The 24,917-nt window shown below is 45.4% G+C and overlaps 1 pseudogene; it reads left to right on the top strand.

Moving 5' to 3' along the window:
* The window catches only part of LOC123398239, a 97,324-nt pseudogene that overhangs the window by 50,965 nt on the left and 21,442 nt on the right, over positions 1 to 24,917 (top strand).

The following is a 24,917-nucleotide window of genomic DNA, read 5'->3' on the forward strand; positions in this document are numbered from 1 at the left end:
CTTAAGGGTCAGGGATGTGACATGGACACTATTTATCGATTGAATATCGTTGTGAATTTTCTATTCGCAATGGTGATACAATAGCAATATTTTACAAAACGTGTCCATTTTAGTGCAAACGGTTCAAGCAACTAAGCATGTGTGATCCAGAATGGGAAGCACATGCAATTTATAGCGCGACCGCATGTGATCTACACGAAAAACACACGCCACTCATAGCGCAACCGCGTGTGATCTACATGAAAAGCACACAAGATATAAACTAAAATGTTGGTAATACATAAGAAATTGCAAACGATTTGCAGCACTTGTACGTGTGCATAGGAGCTACTCAATTGTTTGCGATAGCACCTTATCTCGCACGTGAGCCAACAGGAAACTGTGCCCGATAAAAAGATGATCCCACCAGTAATTTTCTGTTAAATGTGACAAATGATATCATGTCTGGCAGATGATTTCCAGGGAAATCTCTTGTGCGATGATGAAGATATCACACACAATTTATACCATGGACCATGTGGACTACATAAGGTTCCGCAAAAGGTAAAAGGTCAAACATCGTTTGTTTTCCATGGGCAATTAGACACGCTTGGATTGTGATAGATGTGTATGATTTATCCCAAATCCCATACGTACGCCCAAAATATAGTGTGTGCAATATGTTATGTGTGCGTTCATTAGTCACCATTGTCGATGATTTTTCTGTCTCCTGTGGGATGGAACCCCCTATCTCCCACACATGCAAGGCGACGGTTTAAACATTCGTCGCGGTAGGTGGTTAAAATCCGTTTGTATAGCACGTCGTTGCACGAGTGTATGTATGTCTCCATAAATACCACAATATTTTAAAACCCTCGAGGAGAGACCCGATTTTTTTTATCACCACCGCAAGCCTTTGTTCTTCCACAAACCAATCTGCAACCCTATTTTGACATTCTGTTGGAGGGGTAGTCAACCGGGATGCCATCTTCAGCAACATTGTTGCCACCATGATGATGTGTGATTAGTTCCTACTGGACCTACGGGTCCATAGCAGTAGCTATATGGCTCTTCCTCTTTCGATCTTCAATACAATCATCTCCTTTGAGATCTCTTTGATGTAATCTTGTTTGCAATGCGCTTGCTGGGATCCAATGAATTTAGATTTTATGATCAAAATTATTCATTGAGTTATATGAGATCTTCTCTCAAATTTTTATATGTAATTTCATAGCTATGTATGCTTTCTATCCTATTGATTCTTCCTTGGCCAATTAGATGATTAGATCTTTGGAGGGAGTGGTGCATAGTAGTGGGTTCAATCTTGCGGTGACGATGTCCAGTGACAAAAGGGGTGAGGGACATATTGTATTGCTTCCACCAAGGGGAAAAGAACATGGTTTGATCATATTGATTGATCTATTCATGTCTACATTTTGTCACGTACTAATTCTGTTAATCTGTTTTCAGAACTTAATACTTCGAGATGCATGATCAATAGTGGTCTTGGGTGGAGCAATAGTAGTAACCATCATTAGGTTTAACAGTCTACTTGTCACGAACGCAAGATTATGCTATGAATGATCATCATAATTATTCGCTTAATTATTCAATTTTCTATCAATTGCCCAACAATAATTTGTATACCCATCGTTGCTATGCTATTGAGAGAGATTCCAATAGTGAACCTTTTGACCCCGAGTCTATCTTCTCATTAATAAGAACTTGCCAAAAAATTATTGTATTTACATTTTATTTATTTTGCTATTTATTATCTTTCAAACTATTGTCTTATCACTATCATTTTTAATCCTATAACTAGTGAGAAACAAGGGGATTGGCAACCCTCTTGCATTTTCTCGGGTGCAAGCATCTATTGTAGGTGTGTGCATGTGCTTCTATGTTGTTAGTAAGGTTCCTCCCACTGGTTCGATTAAACGTTGGTTCTTAACTAAGGGAAATATATTCTGCTATTGTGCTACATCATCCTTCCTCTTTGAGGAAATTTAACAACTCCCGTGAGAGTAGCAGAAGAATGTTCGAAACCATTGGCGGGGATTCATCCTATATCACTACTGCAAGAAGGTCCTAATATGACACATGCATCTGAGACGCTTTGACCAAACTGTGTTTGATGCATCAATCGCAAACGATATAGTTCTAGCTCCATCGCTAGTAACACGAATTGTCTTCAATGACTGGTCCATTAGGGACAATCCAGATGAGACTTGCATGTGCGATGCGTGGCATACAGTTCTCATGAACTATTTGTGATTATACAAGATAACACAAACGGTTAACAAAATACATATTGTGCGAAGTACGGCATACCATTCACTCGGATAAACTGTTTGCATTGATCCACCAGAACACAAACAGTTTAGCGTAAGAAGGTGTGTGTGATACCCAGAAAATAGTTCAGTAATCAGTATTGTGTGGGAAGAGCAATAATAACACAAACGATTCATCCTGACAAGCTTTGTGTGTTGTGGGAGACAGTTTCTGGTAAACAATTGTCAGCAATTAATGAATTATTTACCGATGCCATGTACAGAACTTCCATTTGCTATGTATTAATATCACAGACATTTTATTATTATTACCTGTTTTCCTGCGCGTCATCCCATCCTCCTCTCACACATCTTGTCACCACGCTGCAGTCGAAGGAATCGAGTGCATGCTTGAGCACCACACAAGTGTTTCGTTTGGCCACGGGTTGGTGATCCCATTCTCTTGCAACTGTGCAAGCTTTCCTTCAGCTCGTCAAAATCCCTAGAAAAATCATCCTTATCGAGGCAGAGTGCGCCGTGACCGCCTCAACCTCGAGCAACCACATGCATATTCAGTTGAACGTGCATGGACTATCCGTATACAAGTGAGACAGCGGTTGTGAGCCGCCGGTGTCGTGGGGAGATGAGGACATCGTAATAAAATACAAACGTTTGTTTTTTAATCATTTATGTACTCATAATGTCTTCCTCCTTTGTCCCGTCTTGTCACCATGCTATGGCCCGAAGATTCCAGCGCACGCTTCGGCACCGCATATGAATTTATTTTGGCCAGGCGTTAGCTCCATGAGGCATCCGTGAGCCCATTCCTATGTGAAATCGCGTAGGTTCCTATGCACAACCGCGCTATGATGCTAGCTTCCCACCCGGCTTGGCAAAATCCCCGAAAACCCCAATGCTTCCCGACCTGCAATATAAACCTTCAAGGTCAACGACTCCACATCGCCTTCCTGCAATATAATCCTTCATGGTTGACGACTCTACATCGCCTTCATCCTCTCGCTCCCGATAGCTTATCTAGTTTAATTCTCCCCAATCGCGAACGGCACCGGCCAGTCGATGTTGCTCAGCCAATCCGCTAGAGTACAACTCTAGTTGGGAGGCTTTACTGCGTCAATGTTAGAGTCCTCTAAAGCGTGTAGTGCATGTGGCATACCTGGTGGGTGCCTGCACGCCACCCACAACATACTCTGCCACCGCTTCCTGAAGGCAGCTACTATCGATGGCCGTCGTGGCCGCAACCCCACCGGCGGCCGCCGTGGCTGCCACCCTAGCAACAGCCGCCTTGGCTGGAACCACACCATCGTCCGCCTTGGCCGCAAGCCCGTCATCACGCACCGGGGCCATCACTCACTTTGCCACCACTACCCACCTAACGGAGGTGGAGGATGCCAAATGCCCGCCGCCCGGCTTCTCGACTTCAAACCTTGTGCGCTACAGGTACTTTCCAGAGAAGCAGGTGAAGCGTCAGGTCGTGCACACTAAGAATCTCACCGAAGCCATGGCCATAGGTGAAGTCGCGGTGGAGGCACAGAATCTGGAGATCTATGCTGAGTCCTACCGCTTCGAGGAGGCACGTTTGGAGCGGAGGAGAGCAATGGAATCGACTCCACTAGCCCTTCGACAAGCTCCTCCTCATGTGGCTCTTACTCAACGCACTTGATTCTGGTGGAGGTAGTAAAAAGCTCCTCCTTAGTAGCACTTAGGTGCTATTTTGTTCAGTTCATCTAACTATCATTATGATTGAACTGTACCACGTACTTTAAATTAGCTAGTATATATAGCTGAACTATCTATTTTAGTACGTGGTTGGCAACACTTGGGGAAAAGTTTATACGGTCAAATAACTATTTAAACTGTTCTATACAAAGAACAACTACTTACTCTATGAATGAAATCTACGTTTAGTGAATTTCCGTTCCAAAATTACACCGTACTAGTGGTTTTGTTCATATAAAATTTTACAAATGTCATAGATGAAATGTTGACAAATACCTATATGTTGCTAGATTGACAAATGCCAATGTTTCCAATTGGACAAATGGCTATTTACCCAATATGAAAAATGCAAATCTTACCAAAAAATTTGTAGCACGCACATGGGCATCATACATAGATGTTTGCAATGAGGAGATTCACCAATCCTTTGTGCCAAACTTTCACTTGGCTTACCACCAAAGGAAAGAAAGATCTCGATCTGCAAATGGATATTCAATATCAAACATTTGCAATGAATGTTTATTCAGAGAAAAATACTTATGTTCATTTATTTACTTTGATTACTATGTGAATTCTGAGATAAATACTTAGTTGATCAAATCATAGATTTCATTCAGTCAAGCTTTGACTTAACATTCATACGATCAAGATATAATATAAAGAAAACTAGTTGTGGCGGCGTCCTCGTGCGCTGGCATTGTCGTGCTCTGGGACGTAGTTGTTTAGTTCTAGCAATGAGATCAAAATTTTATGGACTTCCCAATCAAAGATTCCGTCGTCGTGGGATCGACGGGTGTCGACATACGACACTTCGAGGAAACAGTTCACATCGGTGTCCTAATTCGCGGAGGGGGCTGCAACAGGTGCATGTGCATGGGCACGGGAGCGATGGGTGCAGGCGCGTGCGAGGATGGGAGCGATGGGTGCAGGCATGCTCATGGGGACCAGTGCAGAGTGTGTAGGGGCACGACTAAGCACATGCGCAGGAGGAGGCGCTAGCGCTTCTATGTACATGAGCTCACGGGTTCATGGGGACCTCGCTAACGACTGCAGTTTTTTGCACTACGATGATGCTCGGTGACCAACCAATCAATGCCCCGGGGATGGTTGCTAGCATGTATGCGGGGATCGTTGCAGCCGAGTGCACCAGGGAAGCACCCGCTGCGGCATGCACCTCTTCCAGAGCCATGATCAGGACATCCCATTCGTATTTATCTTCTGTCTCCTCTAGCTCGGTGTCGACTTCACCAAACTGGATGGCTAGTGGCATATGATACTTGTGCGCCATGGCGTAGGTGAGTGGATGTCTGGATGATACAGGGGAATGGGAGGCGAAGAGAGAGAATTTCGAGCGAGTGGGCAGTAAAGCCACCTATTAAACAACGGCTCGAGCACCATTGATGGACAGGTTGGAAGCGAGGCTGGCAGATCTGGAGGTCAAAGGGCTCGCTTTTGGTGAGCCCCTAGCACATAGCTCGCATGCCTCCTGGTTAGTCTGCACAACAGAGGCCATCTCGCACGCCTCCTATCTACTCAAACAGCTACTATTGGTTTATGTTTCCTATATAAAAACTACAAGGCGAGAAGAGGCATCAAATGACGTTTCGCCCACAAAAGGTGACGCATTCCCTATCAGAACACCGAATCATCATGTGATAAGCTCCAGTTTCTAAGAGACTTGTGCCATAAGCCCAAATTAGACATGTTTACCATTAAACATTTGTGTCATGTCATGACACCATGTCAAGTATGATGAATTTCTGATGAGTTTCGAATTTACTAGAATTTTAAAAAACCAAGTTTCTCAATGTCCGCAGTCGATCCAAGACATGGAGATGTTTGAACTTCATTCAAATTTCTTGTATGTGACCTAAACATAAAGCCAGGGACACATATATGAGTTTTTAGCCCATTTTTGGTGCACTGGACCTTGTGATTGCAGTTCATATTTGAACTATGTGCATTAAATGTCTAAGAACCCAATTAACGTATAAAAATGTCAAACGAATCCTGAATAATTCCTTATTTTAACATGACACTTCTGTAGTTGCATGTTCACTGCGGATACATTTTATTGCATTCCAAACAGCATCAATTGCCAATGTAACCTCATTTGTCATTATAAAACAATATGAAAATCAAGTACATCACAAACAGTTGATGATCATGAATCATGTGTGATGTACTATACAATATCTTGGGCCAATACTTATATATGACTTACGTTAGCAGCTTCAATAGCAACATCCCACTGTCAGTGTGTTAACAACACTTGCTCCCCAATCCCATTTACTGTTCAATCATCTTCAATGAAAGATGGGGATGTGAACCCGCATCGTGAAGGCAACTTCGACGGCCAAATTCGGACCGAGTACATTTGCAGATATTGCTTCTGCCCTATCGAAGACTTCAGCTGCGCTCGTGGAGGTTGTGAGCACACTCAGGGCAGTTGCAGCCACAGTAGTAAATGGCGAGAACGGCACAACAACTGTTTGTTCCTTGGTGACCGTCGTAGCCCTGATAGTGTCTACCCATGGTCATGTCGGGGCTGTCCTTGCTCACCTTGTGTCGGTCACCGCACAAAGTGTGGCGACCTTCTCCAAAATGGGTCGGCAACTCATGTCTGAAAAGTTGGCACACGTCAAGAGTGGTCGAGCAGCCGTCCATTTCCCGGGAGCCTCCCTACCTGAGATGGAGGATGTCAATGCACAAACCACGACCACCCATGCTTGGCTCATGGTGTCCATTTCCAAAGAGATGGCATACGCGTAGTACGAGATGCTTTCAGAGTATGTCATGATGGATACCATGGAGCCCTTCCCCCAAAGGCCGTCGAGCTCGAGTTGGTCATGGAGGAGGCGGCAGAAGTCGACGAGCATCACGCAGAATATTAGTTTTTATTTAGAGAACTGGTATTTTGTGAGAATAATGTTTTAGGTCAACCAACTCTGTTTAATTGCTCGATTAAGTAAGTGTTCATTGTGTTGTATGCTCTTTTGTGTAGTGCCTAAATTAGCAATTTATGTTAAAATATGCAATGAGGTAGATGGCCACTATAGTCAGGGAAATTTGGACAAAAATTTGCTACCATATCCACATTCCTTCTTCCAAATGAAAAACAAAATTCAAGTACACCACACACAATTTGTTGGGATGAACTGTGTGCAATGTAGTATCCAATATCTTACACCGGAAACTTGGAGACCAAATTTGCATCTTCAAGTTCATCACACATAGTTCCGAATAAGGGTCTATATCCGATGACACTTTTTGCGCCTATTTTTTGCTGCACCAAACAGAAATTTTGGTCTACCGCGCAAATATCTACCTGCCTTACCCCTAGTACCAACCAAAAGGCACATTTCCCATATTTCCTCCTTCCTTTCCTAGTTCAAAGCTTCATTGCTTGCCTACAGTGCCGCCTCCTCGTTTATGACAATCCTTCATGTTGTTAGACCTTGTCCATCTAGACAGGAAATCCACACCTCCTCTCCCCACCCCGACCTCCTCCATCCAACATGCACCAACCGCCAATGAGACACCTTCGAGCCAAATCACCACCCCATCCTCCAAATAATCACCGTTGAAAGCCATGGTGCATGCAATATAGCTAGTATCTCAAGGAGCATTTGGCACCGAAGAAGGAAATCTCGGTTGCACGCGTGGATGAGTGGATGAGTGTGTGAATGCTGCCTTGCATACCTGTTGCATGTTCTCCTCCTCCCTTTCATTTAAAAATTGTTGTGAAATGCCCAATGTAATGCTACTATGCAATTTGACCTTCTAGTATGTTCTCTGGTGCAATGTGGTGCCCAATTAACTGTTTGGTTCATTTGTTGTGTTGATCATTTAGTTCTTTAGTTCAATTATGCAATGTGACGTTCGATTGTTGTTGGTACAATTTTGTATTGCTATGCATACGAGAAACAAATCAAATTTGGATGTACTAAACATGTGTGAAACATATACAATTACTATGTTTCCTAGTTCTTAGAATGCTTGGTGATGAGGTCGCCTACTAGTGGTAGGGTCACGGGCCAGATATCCAAGGCCCACCTTGGGTCCCTCACACCCATTAGAGTCTATGGACTGAAGATCCATTCAAATAAATACTATGGATCCATTTGGATATACTAAGTCACTCGAACATAGAGAAGGCGTGGGTGACGTGGGAGCCGCAACGACCGAGGGACTTAACTGTCACATCCGTGACACCTTAATCAAGTTAGCATTGTGCTCATATCTTCTTTGCATTGCATCTACGAAATTTTCAACAAGAACAAAGTAAGTGGTGAAGGAAAACTCAAAAACCCTAGGCACTTTTCAAATTAAAGGAAATTTCAAACTTGTTAAAATCAATGAACCCAAAATGTCCTCAAGAAAAGTTCAACTTTTCTGATAAATCATGGAAGCAAATAAGAAATGAAGAAAACCATTTTCATAACACTTTTGGCATTTTAAATAAATGCAAAAAGCTACTCGTTTCAAGTTTAAAATTTGAATTCAAAAACTTTAAGTTTTCAAAAATGTTGAAAACTTCAGGGATGGTTGGATATAATCCAACAAATATTCTGGTGTGTTCAAAATATTTTTATAAACTATTTTGGAGCTGAAATAAAAAGAAAATCAAAATAGTTAGCAAATGAGAAAAACAAAACAGAAAGAAAATAGAAAGAAAGGGGAAAAACCCTACCTGTCGCGTGAGGAGGCCCAACCCACCAGGGGCACGGGCATCTTCTTCCTCCTGCCTTCTGGCAGAGGAGCGAACGTCCACGGCGGCTCCTCCACCTCCTTCTTCACCATGGCATGCTCCGGTGCTCCCCATGACAGCGCGACAATGGGGATATCCACCCCGAGCCCGTCTCTATCCGTTCCCGTGCTCCAGTTCCCCCCTCCTCTCGGGATCTCTCCTCCCTCCTTCTGCTGCCATTGCCAAGAGCTCGAGCTCGAGCCGCCGTGCCCCTAGCCACAGGACCTTCCTCCCGAGTAGTCTAGTAGCTCTGCCTCGACGAGCTGGTTCTCTCTGCAAAGGCCGAAGCCTCCACGAGCCGTGCAAAGTCCCCAACGCCATCGTCTTCAACCTTCGGTCGCAGGCAAATCGACGGTTAAACGCCGGCTACAGCCCCTCCCCGAGCAGTCTGAGCCTAGCTTCACCTCCTCCGTGAGCCTGCGATCATTTCCCCTCTTCTTCCCCTCGGATCCGTGCCCTCTGCCCACTGGACCATCGAACCAGAACTCCGGCAGCCGCCTCGGCTCGTCGCCAGCTTGCTCCAGCCACCCATAGCCCTCCCTGAGGCCAGTGTTGGATGAGGTCGAGCCTGGGGATCATCCCAGTGCTCTCGGCAACCGTTTCGGGGCACCACAACAAGAGATAGCGCGTCTCCGGCGAAGTTCTGCCGCGGATCTGGTCGCCGCCGGTCAGGCACCGGCGGGGGACGACGTGGCCAGCTTAGCCCTAGTAGTTTAACTCTAATCGCTCGGTGACAGTGGGCCCGAGGCCAAGTCAAACCCACTTAGGGGCTGGTCAGCACGGCATTAGCTCCTAAGACGCTGACCAGTGGGTCCCCCCTGTCAGGTTTGACCTGATCAGGTCAGTTGACCTGCTAACGCCATGATGATGTAGTTATGACGCAATAAGTGAATTTCTGATTTAAAAGAATTCCAGAAAAATGCCAAAACTTCTAAAAATCATAGAAATTAATCTGTAACTCCAATGAAAATAATTTATTTATGAAAAAGTATCAGAAAAATTCAAGGAGTCTGAATATGCCATTTTCAAACATGTTTGAAAATGTTACTGAACCCAAACATGTAGATTAATGAATAAGTTAATTCTTATAAATACTTTGGAGATGGAATTTGGAAAATATTTAAATTTCACTACAAGTGATATGATCAAACACTGTCCAAATCACAAACCAGCAACCTAACATGTCATTCCATGTATGTTAAAACCAAGTTGATCTCAGCATCAGGTCGAATCAATTAAAATGGTATCCGAGAATACCTCGTTTGAAGTGATATTTGAATTTGACTCAAATCAACTTCAAACCTAATACATGTTAGCTATAATAGTATACCACCTTGCTGTTGGAATTATGCCCTAGAGGCAATAATAAATATAGTTATTATTATAATTCCAGTATCAAGATAGCAAAAACACTGTCCCTAGCAAGCCTCTAGTTTATTATCCACGCTATACTTGTATTGAATGAAGACTTATATACATGTGTGGATACATAGCAAAAACACTGTCCCTAGCAAGCCTCTAGTTGGCTAGCCAGTTGACCAAAGATAGTCAGGGTCTTCTGATTATGAACAAGGTGTTGTTGCTTGATAACTGGACCACGTCATTAGGAGAATCACGTGATGGACTAGACCCAAACTAATAGACGTAGCATGTTGATCGTGTCATTTTGTTGCTACTGTTTTCTGCGTGTCAAGTATTTGTTCCTATGACCATGAGATCATATAACTCACTGACACCGGAGGAATGCTTTGTGTGTATCAAACATCGCAACATAACTGGGTGACTATAAAGATGCTCTATAGGTATCTCCGAAGGTGTTCGTTGAGTTAGTATGGATAGAGAATGGGATTTGTCACTCCGTGTGACGGAGAGGTATCTCGGGGCCCACTCGGTAATACAACATCGCACACAAGCCTTGCAAGCAATGTGACTTAGTGTAAGTTGCGGGATCTTGTATTACGGAACGAGTAAAGAGACTTGCCAGTAAATGAGATTGAAATAGGTATGCGGATAGTGCCGATCGAATCTCGGGCAAGTAACATACCGAAGGACAAAGGGAATGACATACGGGATTATATGAATCCTTGGCACTGAGGTTCAAACGATAAGATCTTCGTAGAATATGTAGGATCCAATATGGGCATCCAGGTCCCGCTATTGGATATTGACCGAGGAGTCACTCGGGTCATGTCTACATAGTTCTCGAACCCGCAGGGTCTGCACACTTAAGGTTCGACGTTGTTTTATGCGTATTTGAGTTATATGATTGGTTACCGAATGTTGTTCGGAGTCCCGGATGAGATCACGGACCCCGCGAGGGTTTCCGGAATGGTCCGGAAACGAAGATTGATATATAGGATGACCTCATTTGATTACCGGAAGGTTTTCGGAGTTACCGGGAATGTACCGGGAATGACGAATGGGTTCCGGGTGTTCACCGGGGGGAAACCCACCCCGGGGAAGCCCATAGGCCTTGGGGGTGGCGCACCAGCCCTTAGTGGGCTGGTGGGACAGCCTAAGAAGGCCCTATGCGCCATAGGAAGAAAATCAAAGAGAGAAAAAAGAGGAGGTGGGAAAAAGGGGAGGGACTCCTCCTTCCAAACCTAGTTGGATTCGGTTTGGAAGGGGAGGACTCCCCCCCTTGGCTCGGCTGAACCCCTTGGGGGTCCTTGGACCCCAAGGCAAGGCTCCCCCTCTTCCCCCCATATATACGGAGGTTTTAGGGCTGATTTGAGACAACTTTGCCACGGCAGCCCGACCACATATGTCCACGGTTTTACCTCTAGATCACGTTTCTGCGGAGCTCGGGCGGAGCCCTGTTGAGATAAGATCACCACCAACCTCCGGAGCGCCGACACGCTGCCGGAGAACTGATCTACCTCTCCGTCTCTCTTGCTGGATTAAGAAGGCCGAGATCATCGTCGAGCTGTACATGTGCTGAACGCGGAGGTGTCGTCCGTTCGGCACTAGATCGTGGGACTGATCGCGGGACGGTTCGCGGGGCGGATAGAGGGACATGAGGACGTTCCACTACATCCACCGCGTTCACTAATGCTTCTGCTGTGCGATCTACAAGGGTACATAGATCGAATATCCCCTCTCGTAGATGGACATCACCATGATAGGTCTTCGTGCGTGTAGGAAAATTTTTGTTTCCCATGCGACGTTCCCCAACAGTGGCATCATGAGCTAGGTTCATGCGTAGATGTCTTCTCGAGTAGAACACAAAAGTTTTTGTGGGCGGTGATGTGCGTTTTGCTGCCCTCCTTAGTATTTTCTTGATTCCGCAGTATTGTTGGATTGAAGCGGCTTGGACCGACATTACTCGTACGCTTACGAGAGACTGGTTTCATCGCTACGAGTAACCCCGTTGCTCAAAGATGACTGGCAAGTGTCACTTTCTCCAACTTTAGTTGGATCGAATTTCATCGAGGAGGTCCTTGTATAAGGTTAAATAGCAATTCATATATCTCCGTTGTGGTGTTTGCGTAAGTAAGATGCGATCCTACTAGATACGCATGGTCACCACGTAAAACATGCAACAACAAAATTAGAGGACTTCTAACTTGTTTTTGCAGGGTATGCTTGTGATGTGATATGGCCAACGATGTGATGTGATATATTGGATGTATGAGATGATCATGTTGTAATAGATAATATCGACTTGCACGTCGATGGTACGGCAACCGGCAGGATCCATAGGGTTGTCTTTAAACTAACGTTTGTGCTTGCAGATGCGTTTACTATTTTTCTAGGATGTAGCTTTAGTAGTAATAGCATGAGTAGCACGACAACCCCGATGGCGACACGTTGATGGAGATCATGGGGTGGCGCCGGTGACAAGAAGATCGTGCCGGTGCTTTGGTGATGGCGATCAAGGAGCACGTGATGATGTCCATATCATGTCACTTATAAATTGCATGTGATGTTAATCCTTTTATGCACCTTATTTTGCTTAGAACGACGGTAGCATTATGAGGTGATCTCTCACTAAAATTTCAAGACGAAATTGTGTTCTCCCCGACTGTGCACCGTTGCTACAGTTCGTCGTTTCGAGACACCACGTGATGATCGGGTGTGATAGACTCAACGTTCACATACAACGGGTGCAAAACAGTTGCACACGCGGAACACTCGGGTTAAGCTTGACGAGCCTAGCATGTGCAGACATGGCCTGGGAAGACATGAGACCGAAAGGTCGATCATGAATCATATAGATGATATGATTAGCATAGGGATGCTTACCACTGAAACTATACTCAACTCATGTGATGATCGGACTTGAGCTAGTGTAAGTGGATCATGAACCACTCAAATGACTAAAGAGATGTACTTTTTGAGTGGGAGTTTAGAAAGTAATTTGATTTTGTTAAACCCTAATTATCTTGAACATAGTCTAAGTCGACTTTGAATATATTTGTGTTGTAGATCATGGCTCACGCGACAGTCACCCTGAATTTTAATACGTTCCTAGAGAAAGCTAAGTTGAAAGATGATGGAAGCAACTTTGTAGACTGGGCACGTAATCTTAAGCTAATCTTACAAGGTGGGAAGAAGGATTATGTCCTTAATGCTGCGCTAGGAGATGAACCACCCGCTACGGTTGACCAGGATGTTAAGAACGCTTGGTTAACACGTAAGGAGGACTACTCAGTAGTTCAATGTGCAGTCTTGTATGGCTTAGAACCGGGACTTCAACGTCGCTTTGATCGTCATGGAGCATTTGAGATGTTCCAGGAGTTGAAGTTCATCTTTCAGAAGAACTCCCGGATCGAGAGGTATGAGACCTCCGATAAATTATATGCTTGCAAGATGGAGGAGAATTCGTGTGTGAGTGAACATGTGCTCAAAATGCCTGGGTACTCAAACCGTCTAGCTGAGCTGGGGATTGAACTCCCGCAAGAGGCTATCACTGACAGAATCCTTCAATCACTGCCGCCAAGCTATAAAGGCTTTGTGTTGAACTACAACATGCAATGGATGAACAAGTCACCCGGCGAGTTGTTTGCGATGCTGAAAGTCGCAGAATCTGAACTCCGTAAAGAGCATCAAGTGTTGATGGTGAATAAGACCACTAGTTTCAAGAGAAACGGCAAAGGCAAGAAGGGTAATCCAAAGAAGAGCGGCAAGCCTGTTGCCAATCTGACGAAGAAACCCAAAGCTGGACCTAAGCCTGAAACAGAGTGTTACTATTGCAAGGGTATGGGTCAGTGGAAGCGCAACTGCCCCAAGTATCTGTCTGATAAGAAGGCAGCCAAAGAAAAATCAAGTATATTTGATATACATGTTATTGATGTGTACTTAACCGGCTCTCGTAGTAGTGCCTGGGTATTCGATACCGGTTCTGTTGCTCATATTTGCAACTCAAAACAGGAACTGCGGAATAGACGAAGGCTGGCGAAAGATGAAGTGACGATGCGCGTAGGAAATGGTTCCAAGGTTGATGCAATCGCCGTCGGCACAGTTTCACTTCAGTTACCATCAGGATTAGTTATGAACTTGAATCATTGTTATTTAGTGCCTGCGTTGAGCATGAACATTATATCTGGATCTTGTTTATTGCAAGACGGTTACTCTTTTAAGTAAGAGAATAATGGTTGTTCTATTTCTATGAGTAACATCTTTTATGGTCATGCACCCAATGTGAGAGGATTGTTCATATTGAATCTTGATAGTGATACACACATACATAACATTGAGGCCAAAAGAGTTAGAGTTAACAATGATAGCGCCATATTTTTGTGGCACTGCCGCTTAGGTCATATTGGTGTAAAGCGCATGAAGAAACTCCATGCCGATGGACTTTTGGAGTCACTTGACTTTGATTCACTTGACACGTGCGAACCATGCCTCATGGGCAAGATGACTAAAACTCCGTTCTCCGGAACAATGGAGCGTGCAAGTGACTTGTTGGAAATCATACATACCGATGTGTGTGGTCTGATGAGCGTAGAGGCACGCGGTGGATATCGTTATTTTCTCACCTTCACTGACGATTTGAGTAGATATGGTTATGTCTACTTAATGAAGCACAAGTATGAAACATTTGAAAAGTTAAGCAATTTCAGAGTGAAGTTGAAAATCATCGTAACAAGAAGATCAAGTTCCTACGGTCTGATCGTGGGGGTGAATATCTGAGTTTCGAGTTTGGTGCTCACTTAAGACAATGTGGAATTGTTTCACAGTTGACACCGCCTGGAACACCACAACGTAATGGTGAGTCCGAACGTCGTAATCGTACTTTATTAGAGATGGTGCGATCTATGATGTCTCTTACCGATTTGCCGTTATCATTTTGGGGTTATGCATTAGACACAGCTCCATTCACTTTAAATAGGGCACCATCAAAATCCGTTGAGACGACACCATAGAAACTGTGGTTTGGCAAAAGGCCAAAGTTGTCGTTTCTTAAAGTTTGGGGATGTGATGCTTATGTCAAAAAGCTTCAGCCTGAAAAGCTGGAACCCAAAGCGGAAAAGTGCATCTTCATTGGTTACCCAAAAGAGACAGTTGGGTACACCTTCTATCTCAAATCCGAGGGCAAAGTGTTTGTTGCTAAAAACGGAGCTTTTCTCGAGAAGGAGTTTCTCTCGAGATAATTGAGTGGGAGGAAGATAGAACTTGATGAGGTTGTCGAACCTCTCATCCCTCTAGATGGTGGCGCAGGGCAAGGGGAAACCTCTGTCGTTGCGACGCCGGTTGAGGAGGAAGTTAATGATGATGATCATGAAACTCCGGTTCAAGTTCCTGTCGAACCACGCAGGTCGACGAGACCACGTGCTGCTCCAGAGTGGTACGGTAATCCCGTCATGTCAATCATGTTGTTAGACAACAATGAACCTGCAAATTATGAAGAAGCAATGGTGGGCCCAGATTCCAACAAATGTCTAGAGGCCATGAAGTCCGAGATAGGATCCATGTATGAGAACAAAGTGTGGACTTTGGAAGTACTACCTGAGGGCCGCAAGGCTATTCAGAACAAATGGATCTTTAAGAAGAAGACGGACGCTGGCGGCAATGTGACCGTTTATAAAGCTCGACTTGTGGCAAAGGGTTTTTCACAAGTTCAAGGAGTTGACTACGATGAGACATTCTCACCCGTAGTGATGCTTAAGTCCGTCAGAATCATGTTAGCAATAGCTGCATTTTTCGATTATGAAATCTGGCAGATGGATGTCAAAACGGCGTTCCTTAACGGTTTCCTTAAGGAAGAGTTGTATATGATGCAACCCGAAGGTTTTGTCGATCCTAAGAATGCTAACAAGGTGTGCAAGCTCCAGCGATCCATTTATGGACTGGTGCAAGCATCTCGGAGTTGGAACAAACGCTTTGATGAGGTGATCAAAGCATTTGGGTTTATACAAGTGGTTGGAGAATCTTGTATTTACAAGAAAGTGAGGGGAGCTCTGTGGCGTTTCTAATATTATATGTGGATGACATATTGCTGATTGGAAACAACATAGAGTTTTAGGAGAGCATAAAGGATTACTTGAATAAAAGTTTCTCTATGAAGGACCTAGGAGAAGCTGCTTACATTCTAGGCATTAAGATCTACAGGGATAGATCAAAATGCCTGATAGGACTTTCACAAAGCACATACCTTGATAAAGTTTTGAAGAGGTTCAAAATGGAACAGTCCAAGAAAGGGTTCTTGCCAGTTTTACAAGGTACGAGATTGAGTAAGACTCAGTGCCCAGCAACTGATGAGGATAGAGAGCATATGAGAACCGTCCCCTATGATTCAGCCATAGGTTCTATCATGTATGCAATGCTGTGCACTAGACTCGACGTTAGCCTGGCCATAAGTATGGCAGGTAGGTTCCAGAGTAATCCAGGAGTGGATCACTGGACGGCGGTCAAGAATATCCTGAAGTACCTGAAAAGGACTAAGGAGATGTTTCTCGTGTATGGAGGTGACGAAGAGCTCGCCGTAAAAGGTTACGTCGATGCAAGCTTTGACACAGATCCGGACGACTCTAAGTCGCAGACCGGATACATATTTATTCTTAATGGGGGTGCGGTAAGCTAGTGCAGTTCCAAGCAAAGCGTCGTAGCAGATTCTACATGTGAAGCGGAATACATGGCTGCCTCGGAGGCGGCTAAGGAGGGTGTCTGGATGAAGCAGTTCATGACGGATCTTTGAGTGGTGCCAAGCGCACTGAATCCAATAACCTAGTTCAGTGACAACACGGGTGCCATTGCCCTAGCAAAGGAACCACGGTTTCACAAGTAGTCCAGACACATCAAACGACGCTTCAACCTCATCCGCGACTACGTCGAAGGGGAGGACGTAAATATATGCAAAGTGCACACGGATCTGAATGTAGCAGACCCGCTGACTAAACCTCTTCCACGGGCAAAGCATGATCAACACCAGAACTGTACGGGTGTTAGATTTTTTACAATGTAATTCACATGATGATGTGAGGGCTAGATTATTGACTCTAGTGCAAGTGGGAGACTGTTGGAATTATGCCCTAGAGGCAATAATAAATATAGTTATTATTATAATTCCTTTATCAAGATAATAGTTTATTATCCATGCTATAATTGTATTGAATGAAGACTTATATACATGTGTGGATACATAGACAAAACACTGTCCCTAGCAAGCCTCTAGTTGGCTAGCCAGTTGATCAAAGATAGTCAGGGTCTTCTGATTATGAACAAGGTGTTGTTGCTTGATAACTGGATCACGTCATTAGGAGAATCACGTGATGGACTAGACCCAAACTAATAAACGTAGCATGTTGATCGTGTCACTTTGTTGCTACTGTTTTCTGCGTGTCAAGTATTTGTTCCTATGACCACGAGATTATATAACTCACTGACACCGGAGGAATGCTTTGTGTGTATCAAACGTCGCAACGTAACTGGGTGACTATAAAGATGCTCTACAGGTATCTCCGAAGGTGTTCGTTGAGTTAGTATGGATAGAGACTGGGATTTGTCACTCCGTGTGACGGAGAGGTATCTCGGGGCCCACTCGGTAATACAACATCACACACAAGCCTTGCAAGCAATGTGACTTAGTGTAAGTTGCGGGATCTTGTATTATGGAACAAGTAAAGAGACTTGCCGGTAAACGAGATTGAAATAGGTATGCGTATACTGACAATCGAATCTCGGGCAAGTAACATACCGAAGGACAAAGGGAATGACATACGGGATTATATGAATCCTTGGCACTGAGGTTCAAACGATCAGATCTTCGTAGAATATGTAGGATCCAATATGGGCATCCAGGTCCCGCTATTGGATATTGACCGAGGAGTCACTCGGGTCATGTCTACATAGTTCTCGAACCCGCAGGATCTGCACACTTAAGGTTCGACGTTGTTTTATGCGTATTTGAGTTATATGGTTGGTTACGGAATGTTGTTCGGAGCGCCGGATGAGATCACGGACGTCACGAGGGTTTCCGGAATGGTCCGGAAACAAAGATTGATATATAGGATGACCTCATTTGATTACCGGAAGGTTTTTGGAGTTACCGGGAATGTACCGTGAATGACGAATGGGTTCCGGATGTTCACCGGGGGGGGCAACCCACCCCGGGGAAGCCATAGGCCTTGGGGGTGGCGCACCAGCCCTTAGTGGGCTGGTGGGATAGCCCAAGAAGGCCCTATGCGCCATAGGAAGAAAATCAAAGAGAAAAGAAAAAAAAAGAGGAGGTGGGAAAAAGGGGAAGGACTCCTCCTTCCAAACCTAGTTGGATTCGGTTTGGAAGGGGAGGACTCCCCCCCTTGGCTCGGCCGAACCCCTTGGGGTTCCTTGGACCCCAAGGCAAGGCTCCCCCTCTTCCCCCTATATATACGGAGGTTTTAGGGCTGATTTGTGACAACTTTGCCACGGCAGCCCGACCACATATCTCCACGGTTTTACCTCTAGATCGCGTTTCTGCGGAGCTTGGGCGGAGCCCTGCTGAGATAAGATCACCTCCAACCTCCGGAGCACCGTCACGCTGCCGGAGAACTCATCTACCTCTCCGTCTCTCTTGCTGGATCAAGAAGGCCGAGATCATCGTCAAGTTGTACGTGTGCTGAATGCGGAGGTGCCGTCCGTTCGGCACTAGATCGTGGGACTGATCGCGGGACGGTTCGCGGGGCGGATCGAGGGACGTGAGGACGTTCCACTACATCAACCGCGTTCACTAACGCTTCTGGTGTGCGATCTACAAGGGTACGTAGATCGAATATCCCCTCTCGTAGATGGACATCACCATGATAGGACTTCGTGCGCGTAGTAAAATTTTTGTTTCCCATGCGACGTTCCCCAACACTTGCATCCTCATGCCATGCTCATGCATCATCTTGTTGCACATAATAGTTATTGATTGTTGTCATTCCTTTCGGTAGGCTCCACTCCCCTGCATTCCACCGAATATCCGTCTGACGGATATTGTCACTCCTCTGAGCAACAAGGCAAGCAACCATTTTGATCATCCCGATAAATCACATGTTCTCGCTCCTGCACTTGCTTATTCAATTAGGATCAAATGCTTCAAATGCTTTTGCCACGTTAGTTCAACCCACTTCCTTTGCATGACCTATCTTTGTCACAGTAAATAGTTGAACCTTGCAACCTAGCATACCTGGTAGTTGCTTGAGCCATGATGTGCCTTATCCTGCTATGCATGCTATGCTTAGAGTTGTGTATGGTCTGTCATCTGGGAGATGAACAGAATTGTGATAATGTGTTCAGTAATTAAAGGTTGTGAGTTGAACCTGATTTGGTAAAGGTACCGGTAAAAGGATGTGTAGGAGTACATGGCGGGGTGTTTCATTGGAGCCGTCCTTAGGAACTGAGTTCCGTGTATGTAATCCAAGACGAGATACTACCACATGCTGGGCCCTGAAATATGACCCCGCTCGACTTATTAATTGCTTAGTACACGGTCCAGGAGTTACAAGTAGTTTCTGGTGTTTATAGTCATGCTGGAGGCCGTACATGGTGCTGACCTAAGAGGTGGGCTGTTATGCGGTAGGCAGTGGCATGGTGTACCAAGTGGCACCCGGATGGTGGGCTTGGGAACCCTGCACACATCGTTTGGGGCCATAGCGGAAACCTCAGCCGGACTTCCGTGCGGGTTACCCTCAGATAGGCGATAGACCTGGACTAGGTACTAATGTGGTTAACGGTCGTGGCCGACTCCCTTGCTGGGCTTCCGCTTGAAGGTTGCCAGGTGCACGACGTGCACATGGCGATAAGTGGCGGGAGCGTGTGGGACGAAGTACACCCCTGCAGGGTTATGATCTATTCGAATAGCCGCGTCCGCGGATATGGACTACTTGGAGACATATGTTGTTCATAGATAACTTCAATGGCTACTCATAAAATTGTCAAGATAAGTGTGAGTGTCGTGGATGGCATTTCCGTATGGAGACGGAATGATTCCATGATGGAGTATTGTTGTGGTGTTAGTGGACTCGTGTGCGAGAAATCAAGTTGTTAAAAATTGTTTTAAAATGTAAGTTGTCTAGCCACGAGTCAAATGTTGGCTTTCCGCATGAAACCCACAATACCTTATTGATTTATTGCATGAGTAGTTACTTATCCTAAAGTCTTGCTGAGTACCTCCGTACTCATGTTTGCTTAATGATTGTTGCAGAGGTTGTTAATGACCCTAATGGAGGGTTCTTCTTAGACATCGACGACGACGAGTAGCTGGTGTCCCAGCTACGATCTGGCCCTAGGTTGGGTCTGTAGAATAGTCAGGCCATGTGCCTTCTAGTTTCACCTGTTTGTACTCAGACAGTTTTAAACACTTCTGCTGGCTTGTAACTGAATGACTGCTATTATGGGTCGTGAGACCCTTACTGTGTAATATTATGTGTATGGCTCTTCCGAGCCTCTTAAATAAAGCTTGTATGTTTATGGTTATGTTGTGATGCCATCGGTGTATCTATACGTATCAGTATGCCATGCGTACGTGTGTCGTACTTGATATGTATGGGGTTCGATTACCTAGCCGTAAGCTTTAGGAGCACTCCTTACAGGGAAATGCCCCTTTGTGATCCAACGAGCCATGGTAGCTCTCTACTTCTCCGGACACATTGGTTGACCGGCGTGTGTCCTTCTTAGCTGCTGTGTCTGTCCCCTTTGGGGAAATGTCACGCGATGTAATGGAGTCCATGTAGCTTGCTACGACTCGCCCACATTCGCTAGTGACCGACACCTGCTTTGCTGAGTCATGTATGCATGTCCTTGTGCGGAACTGCCACTTTGGTTTATGACTAGACATGTCGATCCGGGTTCTTTGTCATTGGAATGCTAGCGACACAATTGCATACGTGAGTCAAAAGGCGCAAACGGTCCCGGCTAAGGTAAGGCTGCAGCCGTGGGGTTAACCGTGCGTGAGACCGCAAAGGGATGCGATGTGTTACAGGTTGGATTCCTATGGCTTAGGATCGGGGTCCCGACTGCGTTGGTATCAGAGCCTGACTGACTGTAGGACTACTAAGCCAAACTGGTCGAAGTTGAGTCTAGAATTGCTTTAATTATACATAAGGGAATTGTTTGTGGAAGGGAACGTAAGACTCTTGTTCTCTTCTCAAGTTATTCTATTCTGGTCATCCTCGTCTTTTCTGCGGGAATTAAGGACTAGGTTACTCATCTTCTTCTATGCTCGTGTTTCTGATCGGTAGATTATAAGACTACGGGTCGAGAGTTATATTGGGTTTCTTTTATCCCTAGGAAAAAGGAAGTAAGTTTGATGATCAGAGAATTGAACTTGATAGTTGAGTGGTTACGCTATTTCATTTTGGGTTGTCTCAAAATTTGTTTTTGAGCATTTACAGCCGTTATGCTTCCCAGTTTTGCATTCAGAGCTCTAATGCTTTTGCATTATTCTCTATTTTCAAATGCCTGGCCGTCCTTCTCGTCAGGTGGTACGTCTGACCAGGTGCATTGATGTGCCGGCTCATACGGCCATGCTAGTCAGGGTGATGTCGGTGTGCGGTTACCGCTGGTACCCTGAGTACACAGTGGAGGAATAGTACGGAGACTTCAACCAGAGCGAGTATATTTGCACTTTTAGGGAATTTCCAGACTACCCTAGAGCTAAGGAGCCAATCCATTGGTCCTATGGGTTGGGAGTCACTATTGACATGGCAGTACAAGATGCTGCCTATTCAATGCTGACCATTATGAGGGCGAGACATGCACTGCTGCAGAATTCAGAGTTCTGCTATGTTCCTGCCTCTCAGCCTGGTGAAGAGGGATACCTCAGCGGAGTCTATTTTGATTCTTCTATGGAGGATCCACTAATGCAGTCCACTGCTGAGATGCTAGAGAACAGAGACACGGATGCTCGTGCTGTCCGCATGGAGCTTTATGCTACCTGTGCCCGTCTGTGGACGGCTTTGATGCAGCTGGCACCGGTAGTCCAGACAGGGTACGGAGATATCGAGATGTTGAACCCTGTTAGGACTCATCTTCCGGCCCACATTGACTGGCCAGCTATAGGAGGAGTCACCCCTCTTCGGGGACCCCTACTACCACTAGTCAGGGGACCAAGGCCACATCCGTGTCCTTATGGATCCTAGGGATCTCAGGCCAGAGTGTTTCCTGATCCACAGGTTGAGCTTCCAGGCCATGGAGGTAATCTCTATGAGATGTTCTATGCGGATGCCTGAGCTGTGAGCGGAAGGATAGTATGGTAGTAGTCGTACGTTCACAGTCCTGCGTGACTTGTGAAGTATGCTTGTGATATGAAATGAATTCCGGAGGCCTAGATAAATAATGTATAGGAAGCTTGTAATCCTCTGATGAGTAGTTTCATAATTTCAGTAGTTTGCTCTTCGATTAAGGTTGTACTGAGCTATGTAAGGGTGTGTATGAACCATGGTGTATATATAGCAGATGATTGTTACCATGTTGTTCGGATATTCATTTCCGCATTCCGTGTGTTCAGTACATTCTTAATTCATAGCTAGTATTGATATGATATAGGTCTAAGCTGTGAGTTTGTTTGTCAGGATGGTGTTCACCAGGTTGAACCGTGCCCCTGCTCATGAGCAAGGCGAGGGTAGTCAAGTGTCGCAGGAAGACCTGCCTCACCCGCCCTCTCTGGCGGAAGCTATGCTTGAGGCAGAGAGGAACAAAAGGGAGACCGACCAACTGTTAGAGCATATTGAGAAGAATACGGCTTGTCAGCCTAGGAATGCTGCAGTGTCCCTCAACGACTTTGTGAAGCTGAATCCTCCAAAGTTCCATCACTCCGTTGATCCCCTCGACGCTGATGACTGGCTGTGCAGCATCTCACGCAAGATTCGCTCTACAAATGTTTCTGAGGCCGACAAGGTGACCTTTGCGGCGTATTTCCTGAAAGGACCCGCCAATCTGTGGTGGGAGAACTTTGAAGCGATGCGTCCTACTGAACCAGCAGCCACATTGGCAGACTTCAGTGCAACCTTCTGTCTGCACCATATTCCAGAGGGCCTGATGGACAGAAAGAGAGAGGAGTTCTGTGCTTTCACCCAGGGCAAGTTGTTCGTGGATGCCTATAGCCGCGAGTTCGGTAACCTCGCTGCTATGCAACAGAGGAGGTGTCTACTGACGCCAAGAAGCAAGCCAGATTCCGTAAGGGTCTGAGCCCTGAGCTTCGTCGTGATCTGCGCCTCCACGAGTGTGCAAGCTTTCAAGCCCTGGTCAACAAGGCGATCAGTGCCGAGACTGGTCATACCGACTTTGAAGCCACAAGGAAGCACTCCCGTGACTTTGGCTCGTCATCTGGTTCTGTGTTTCCAAAATGCAGGCTGTGGGTTCCGAACAGTTCTGTGCCGCCAAGATACACTCGAGGCCATCCTACGTGGCTCCTCAGACGAATCAGACCAACCCTCCAGCAAAAACTTATGGTGGTCCAGCTAGCAATGCTGCACCACGTGCCAACCAAGTGATATGCTACAAGTGTGGAGAACCAAGGCACTATTCCCGTGAGTGTCCTCAAAATGTGGGTGCCAAGCAACCCGGAAAGTCCGTCGGGCAAGGCAAGTCGGGCAAAGCTTACTATGTGAAGCCAACTCCTGCACGTGGCCGTGTGAACTATGTCTCAGCAGAAGAAGCTGCAGAGGATCCCGACGTCATGCTGGGTATGCTTCTTGTTAATCATCACCCAGCATCTGTTCGCTTTGACATTGGGTCTTCTCATTCCTTCATTTCAGAAAGCTATGCACAGTTGCATAACATGTCTTTTTGTGATATGCCAATTCCATTGGTTGTCCAAACTCCTCGTAGTAAATGGCAAACCTCTAGGATAACCTATGACAATGAAATTCTAGTAGACAGGCTAGTTTTTCTAGCCTCATTGATAGCCTTGAAATCTTCGGATATCAATATCATCTTGGGTATGGACTGGATGTTAGCTCACTATGCCAAGATTGATACTCATTCTAGGAATGTTCAGCTTACCCATCCCTCGGGTGAGATAGTCAATGTCTCTACTTGAGTTGCCAAATGCCAACTCTATTCCCTCAATGCCAACCCTCTTCCGGAACTTGAATACATTTCGGTAGTCCGTGACTCCCGGATGTTTTTCCAGAGGAACTGCTAGGAATTCCACCTGATAGAGATGTAGAGTTCGTGATAGATCTTGTTCCGGGAACTGTTCCAATAGCCAGAAGACCATATAAGATGGCACCCCTGGAGCTAGGCGAACTTAAGAAGCAACTAGATGAGGCCTTAAATAAAGGTTTCATTCGTCCTAGCTCTTCTCCTTGGGCTTGCCCCGTCCTATTCGTCAAGAAGAAAGACGGAACGGATCGGATGGTTGTGGATTACCGACCAGTTAATCTGGTCACCATAAAGAACAGGTATCCACTCCCTAGGATCAACGACCTGTACGATCAGCTCGCTGGATCCTCAGTCTTCTCCAAAATGTATTTGAGGTTAGGATACCATCAAATCAAGATCAAGAACGGGGACATTCCAAAAACGGCTTTTGTTACTCGTTATGGCCAATACAAGTACACCGTCATATCCTTCAGTTTAACCAATGCCCCAGCCACCTTCTCGCGTCTGATGAATTCAATCTTCATGGAGTTCGATAAATTCGTCGTGGTATACCTCGATGATATTCTCATCTACTCGAAGAACGAACAAGAACATGTCGAGCATCTAAGGCTGGTATTGATGAAACTTCGAGAGCATCGCCTTTATGCCAAGTTTTCAAAATGTGAATT

This window comes from Hordeum vulgare, chromosome 1H (genome assembly GCF_904849725.1).
Source record: "Hordeum vulgare subsp. vulgare chromosome 1H, MorexV3_pseudomolecules_assembly, whole genome shotgun sequence".
Lineage (NCBI taxonomy): Eukaryota > Viridiplantae > Streptophyta > Magnoliopsida > Poales > Poaceae > Hordeum > Hordeum vulgare.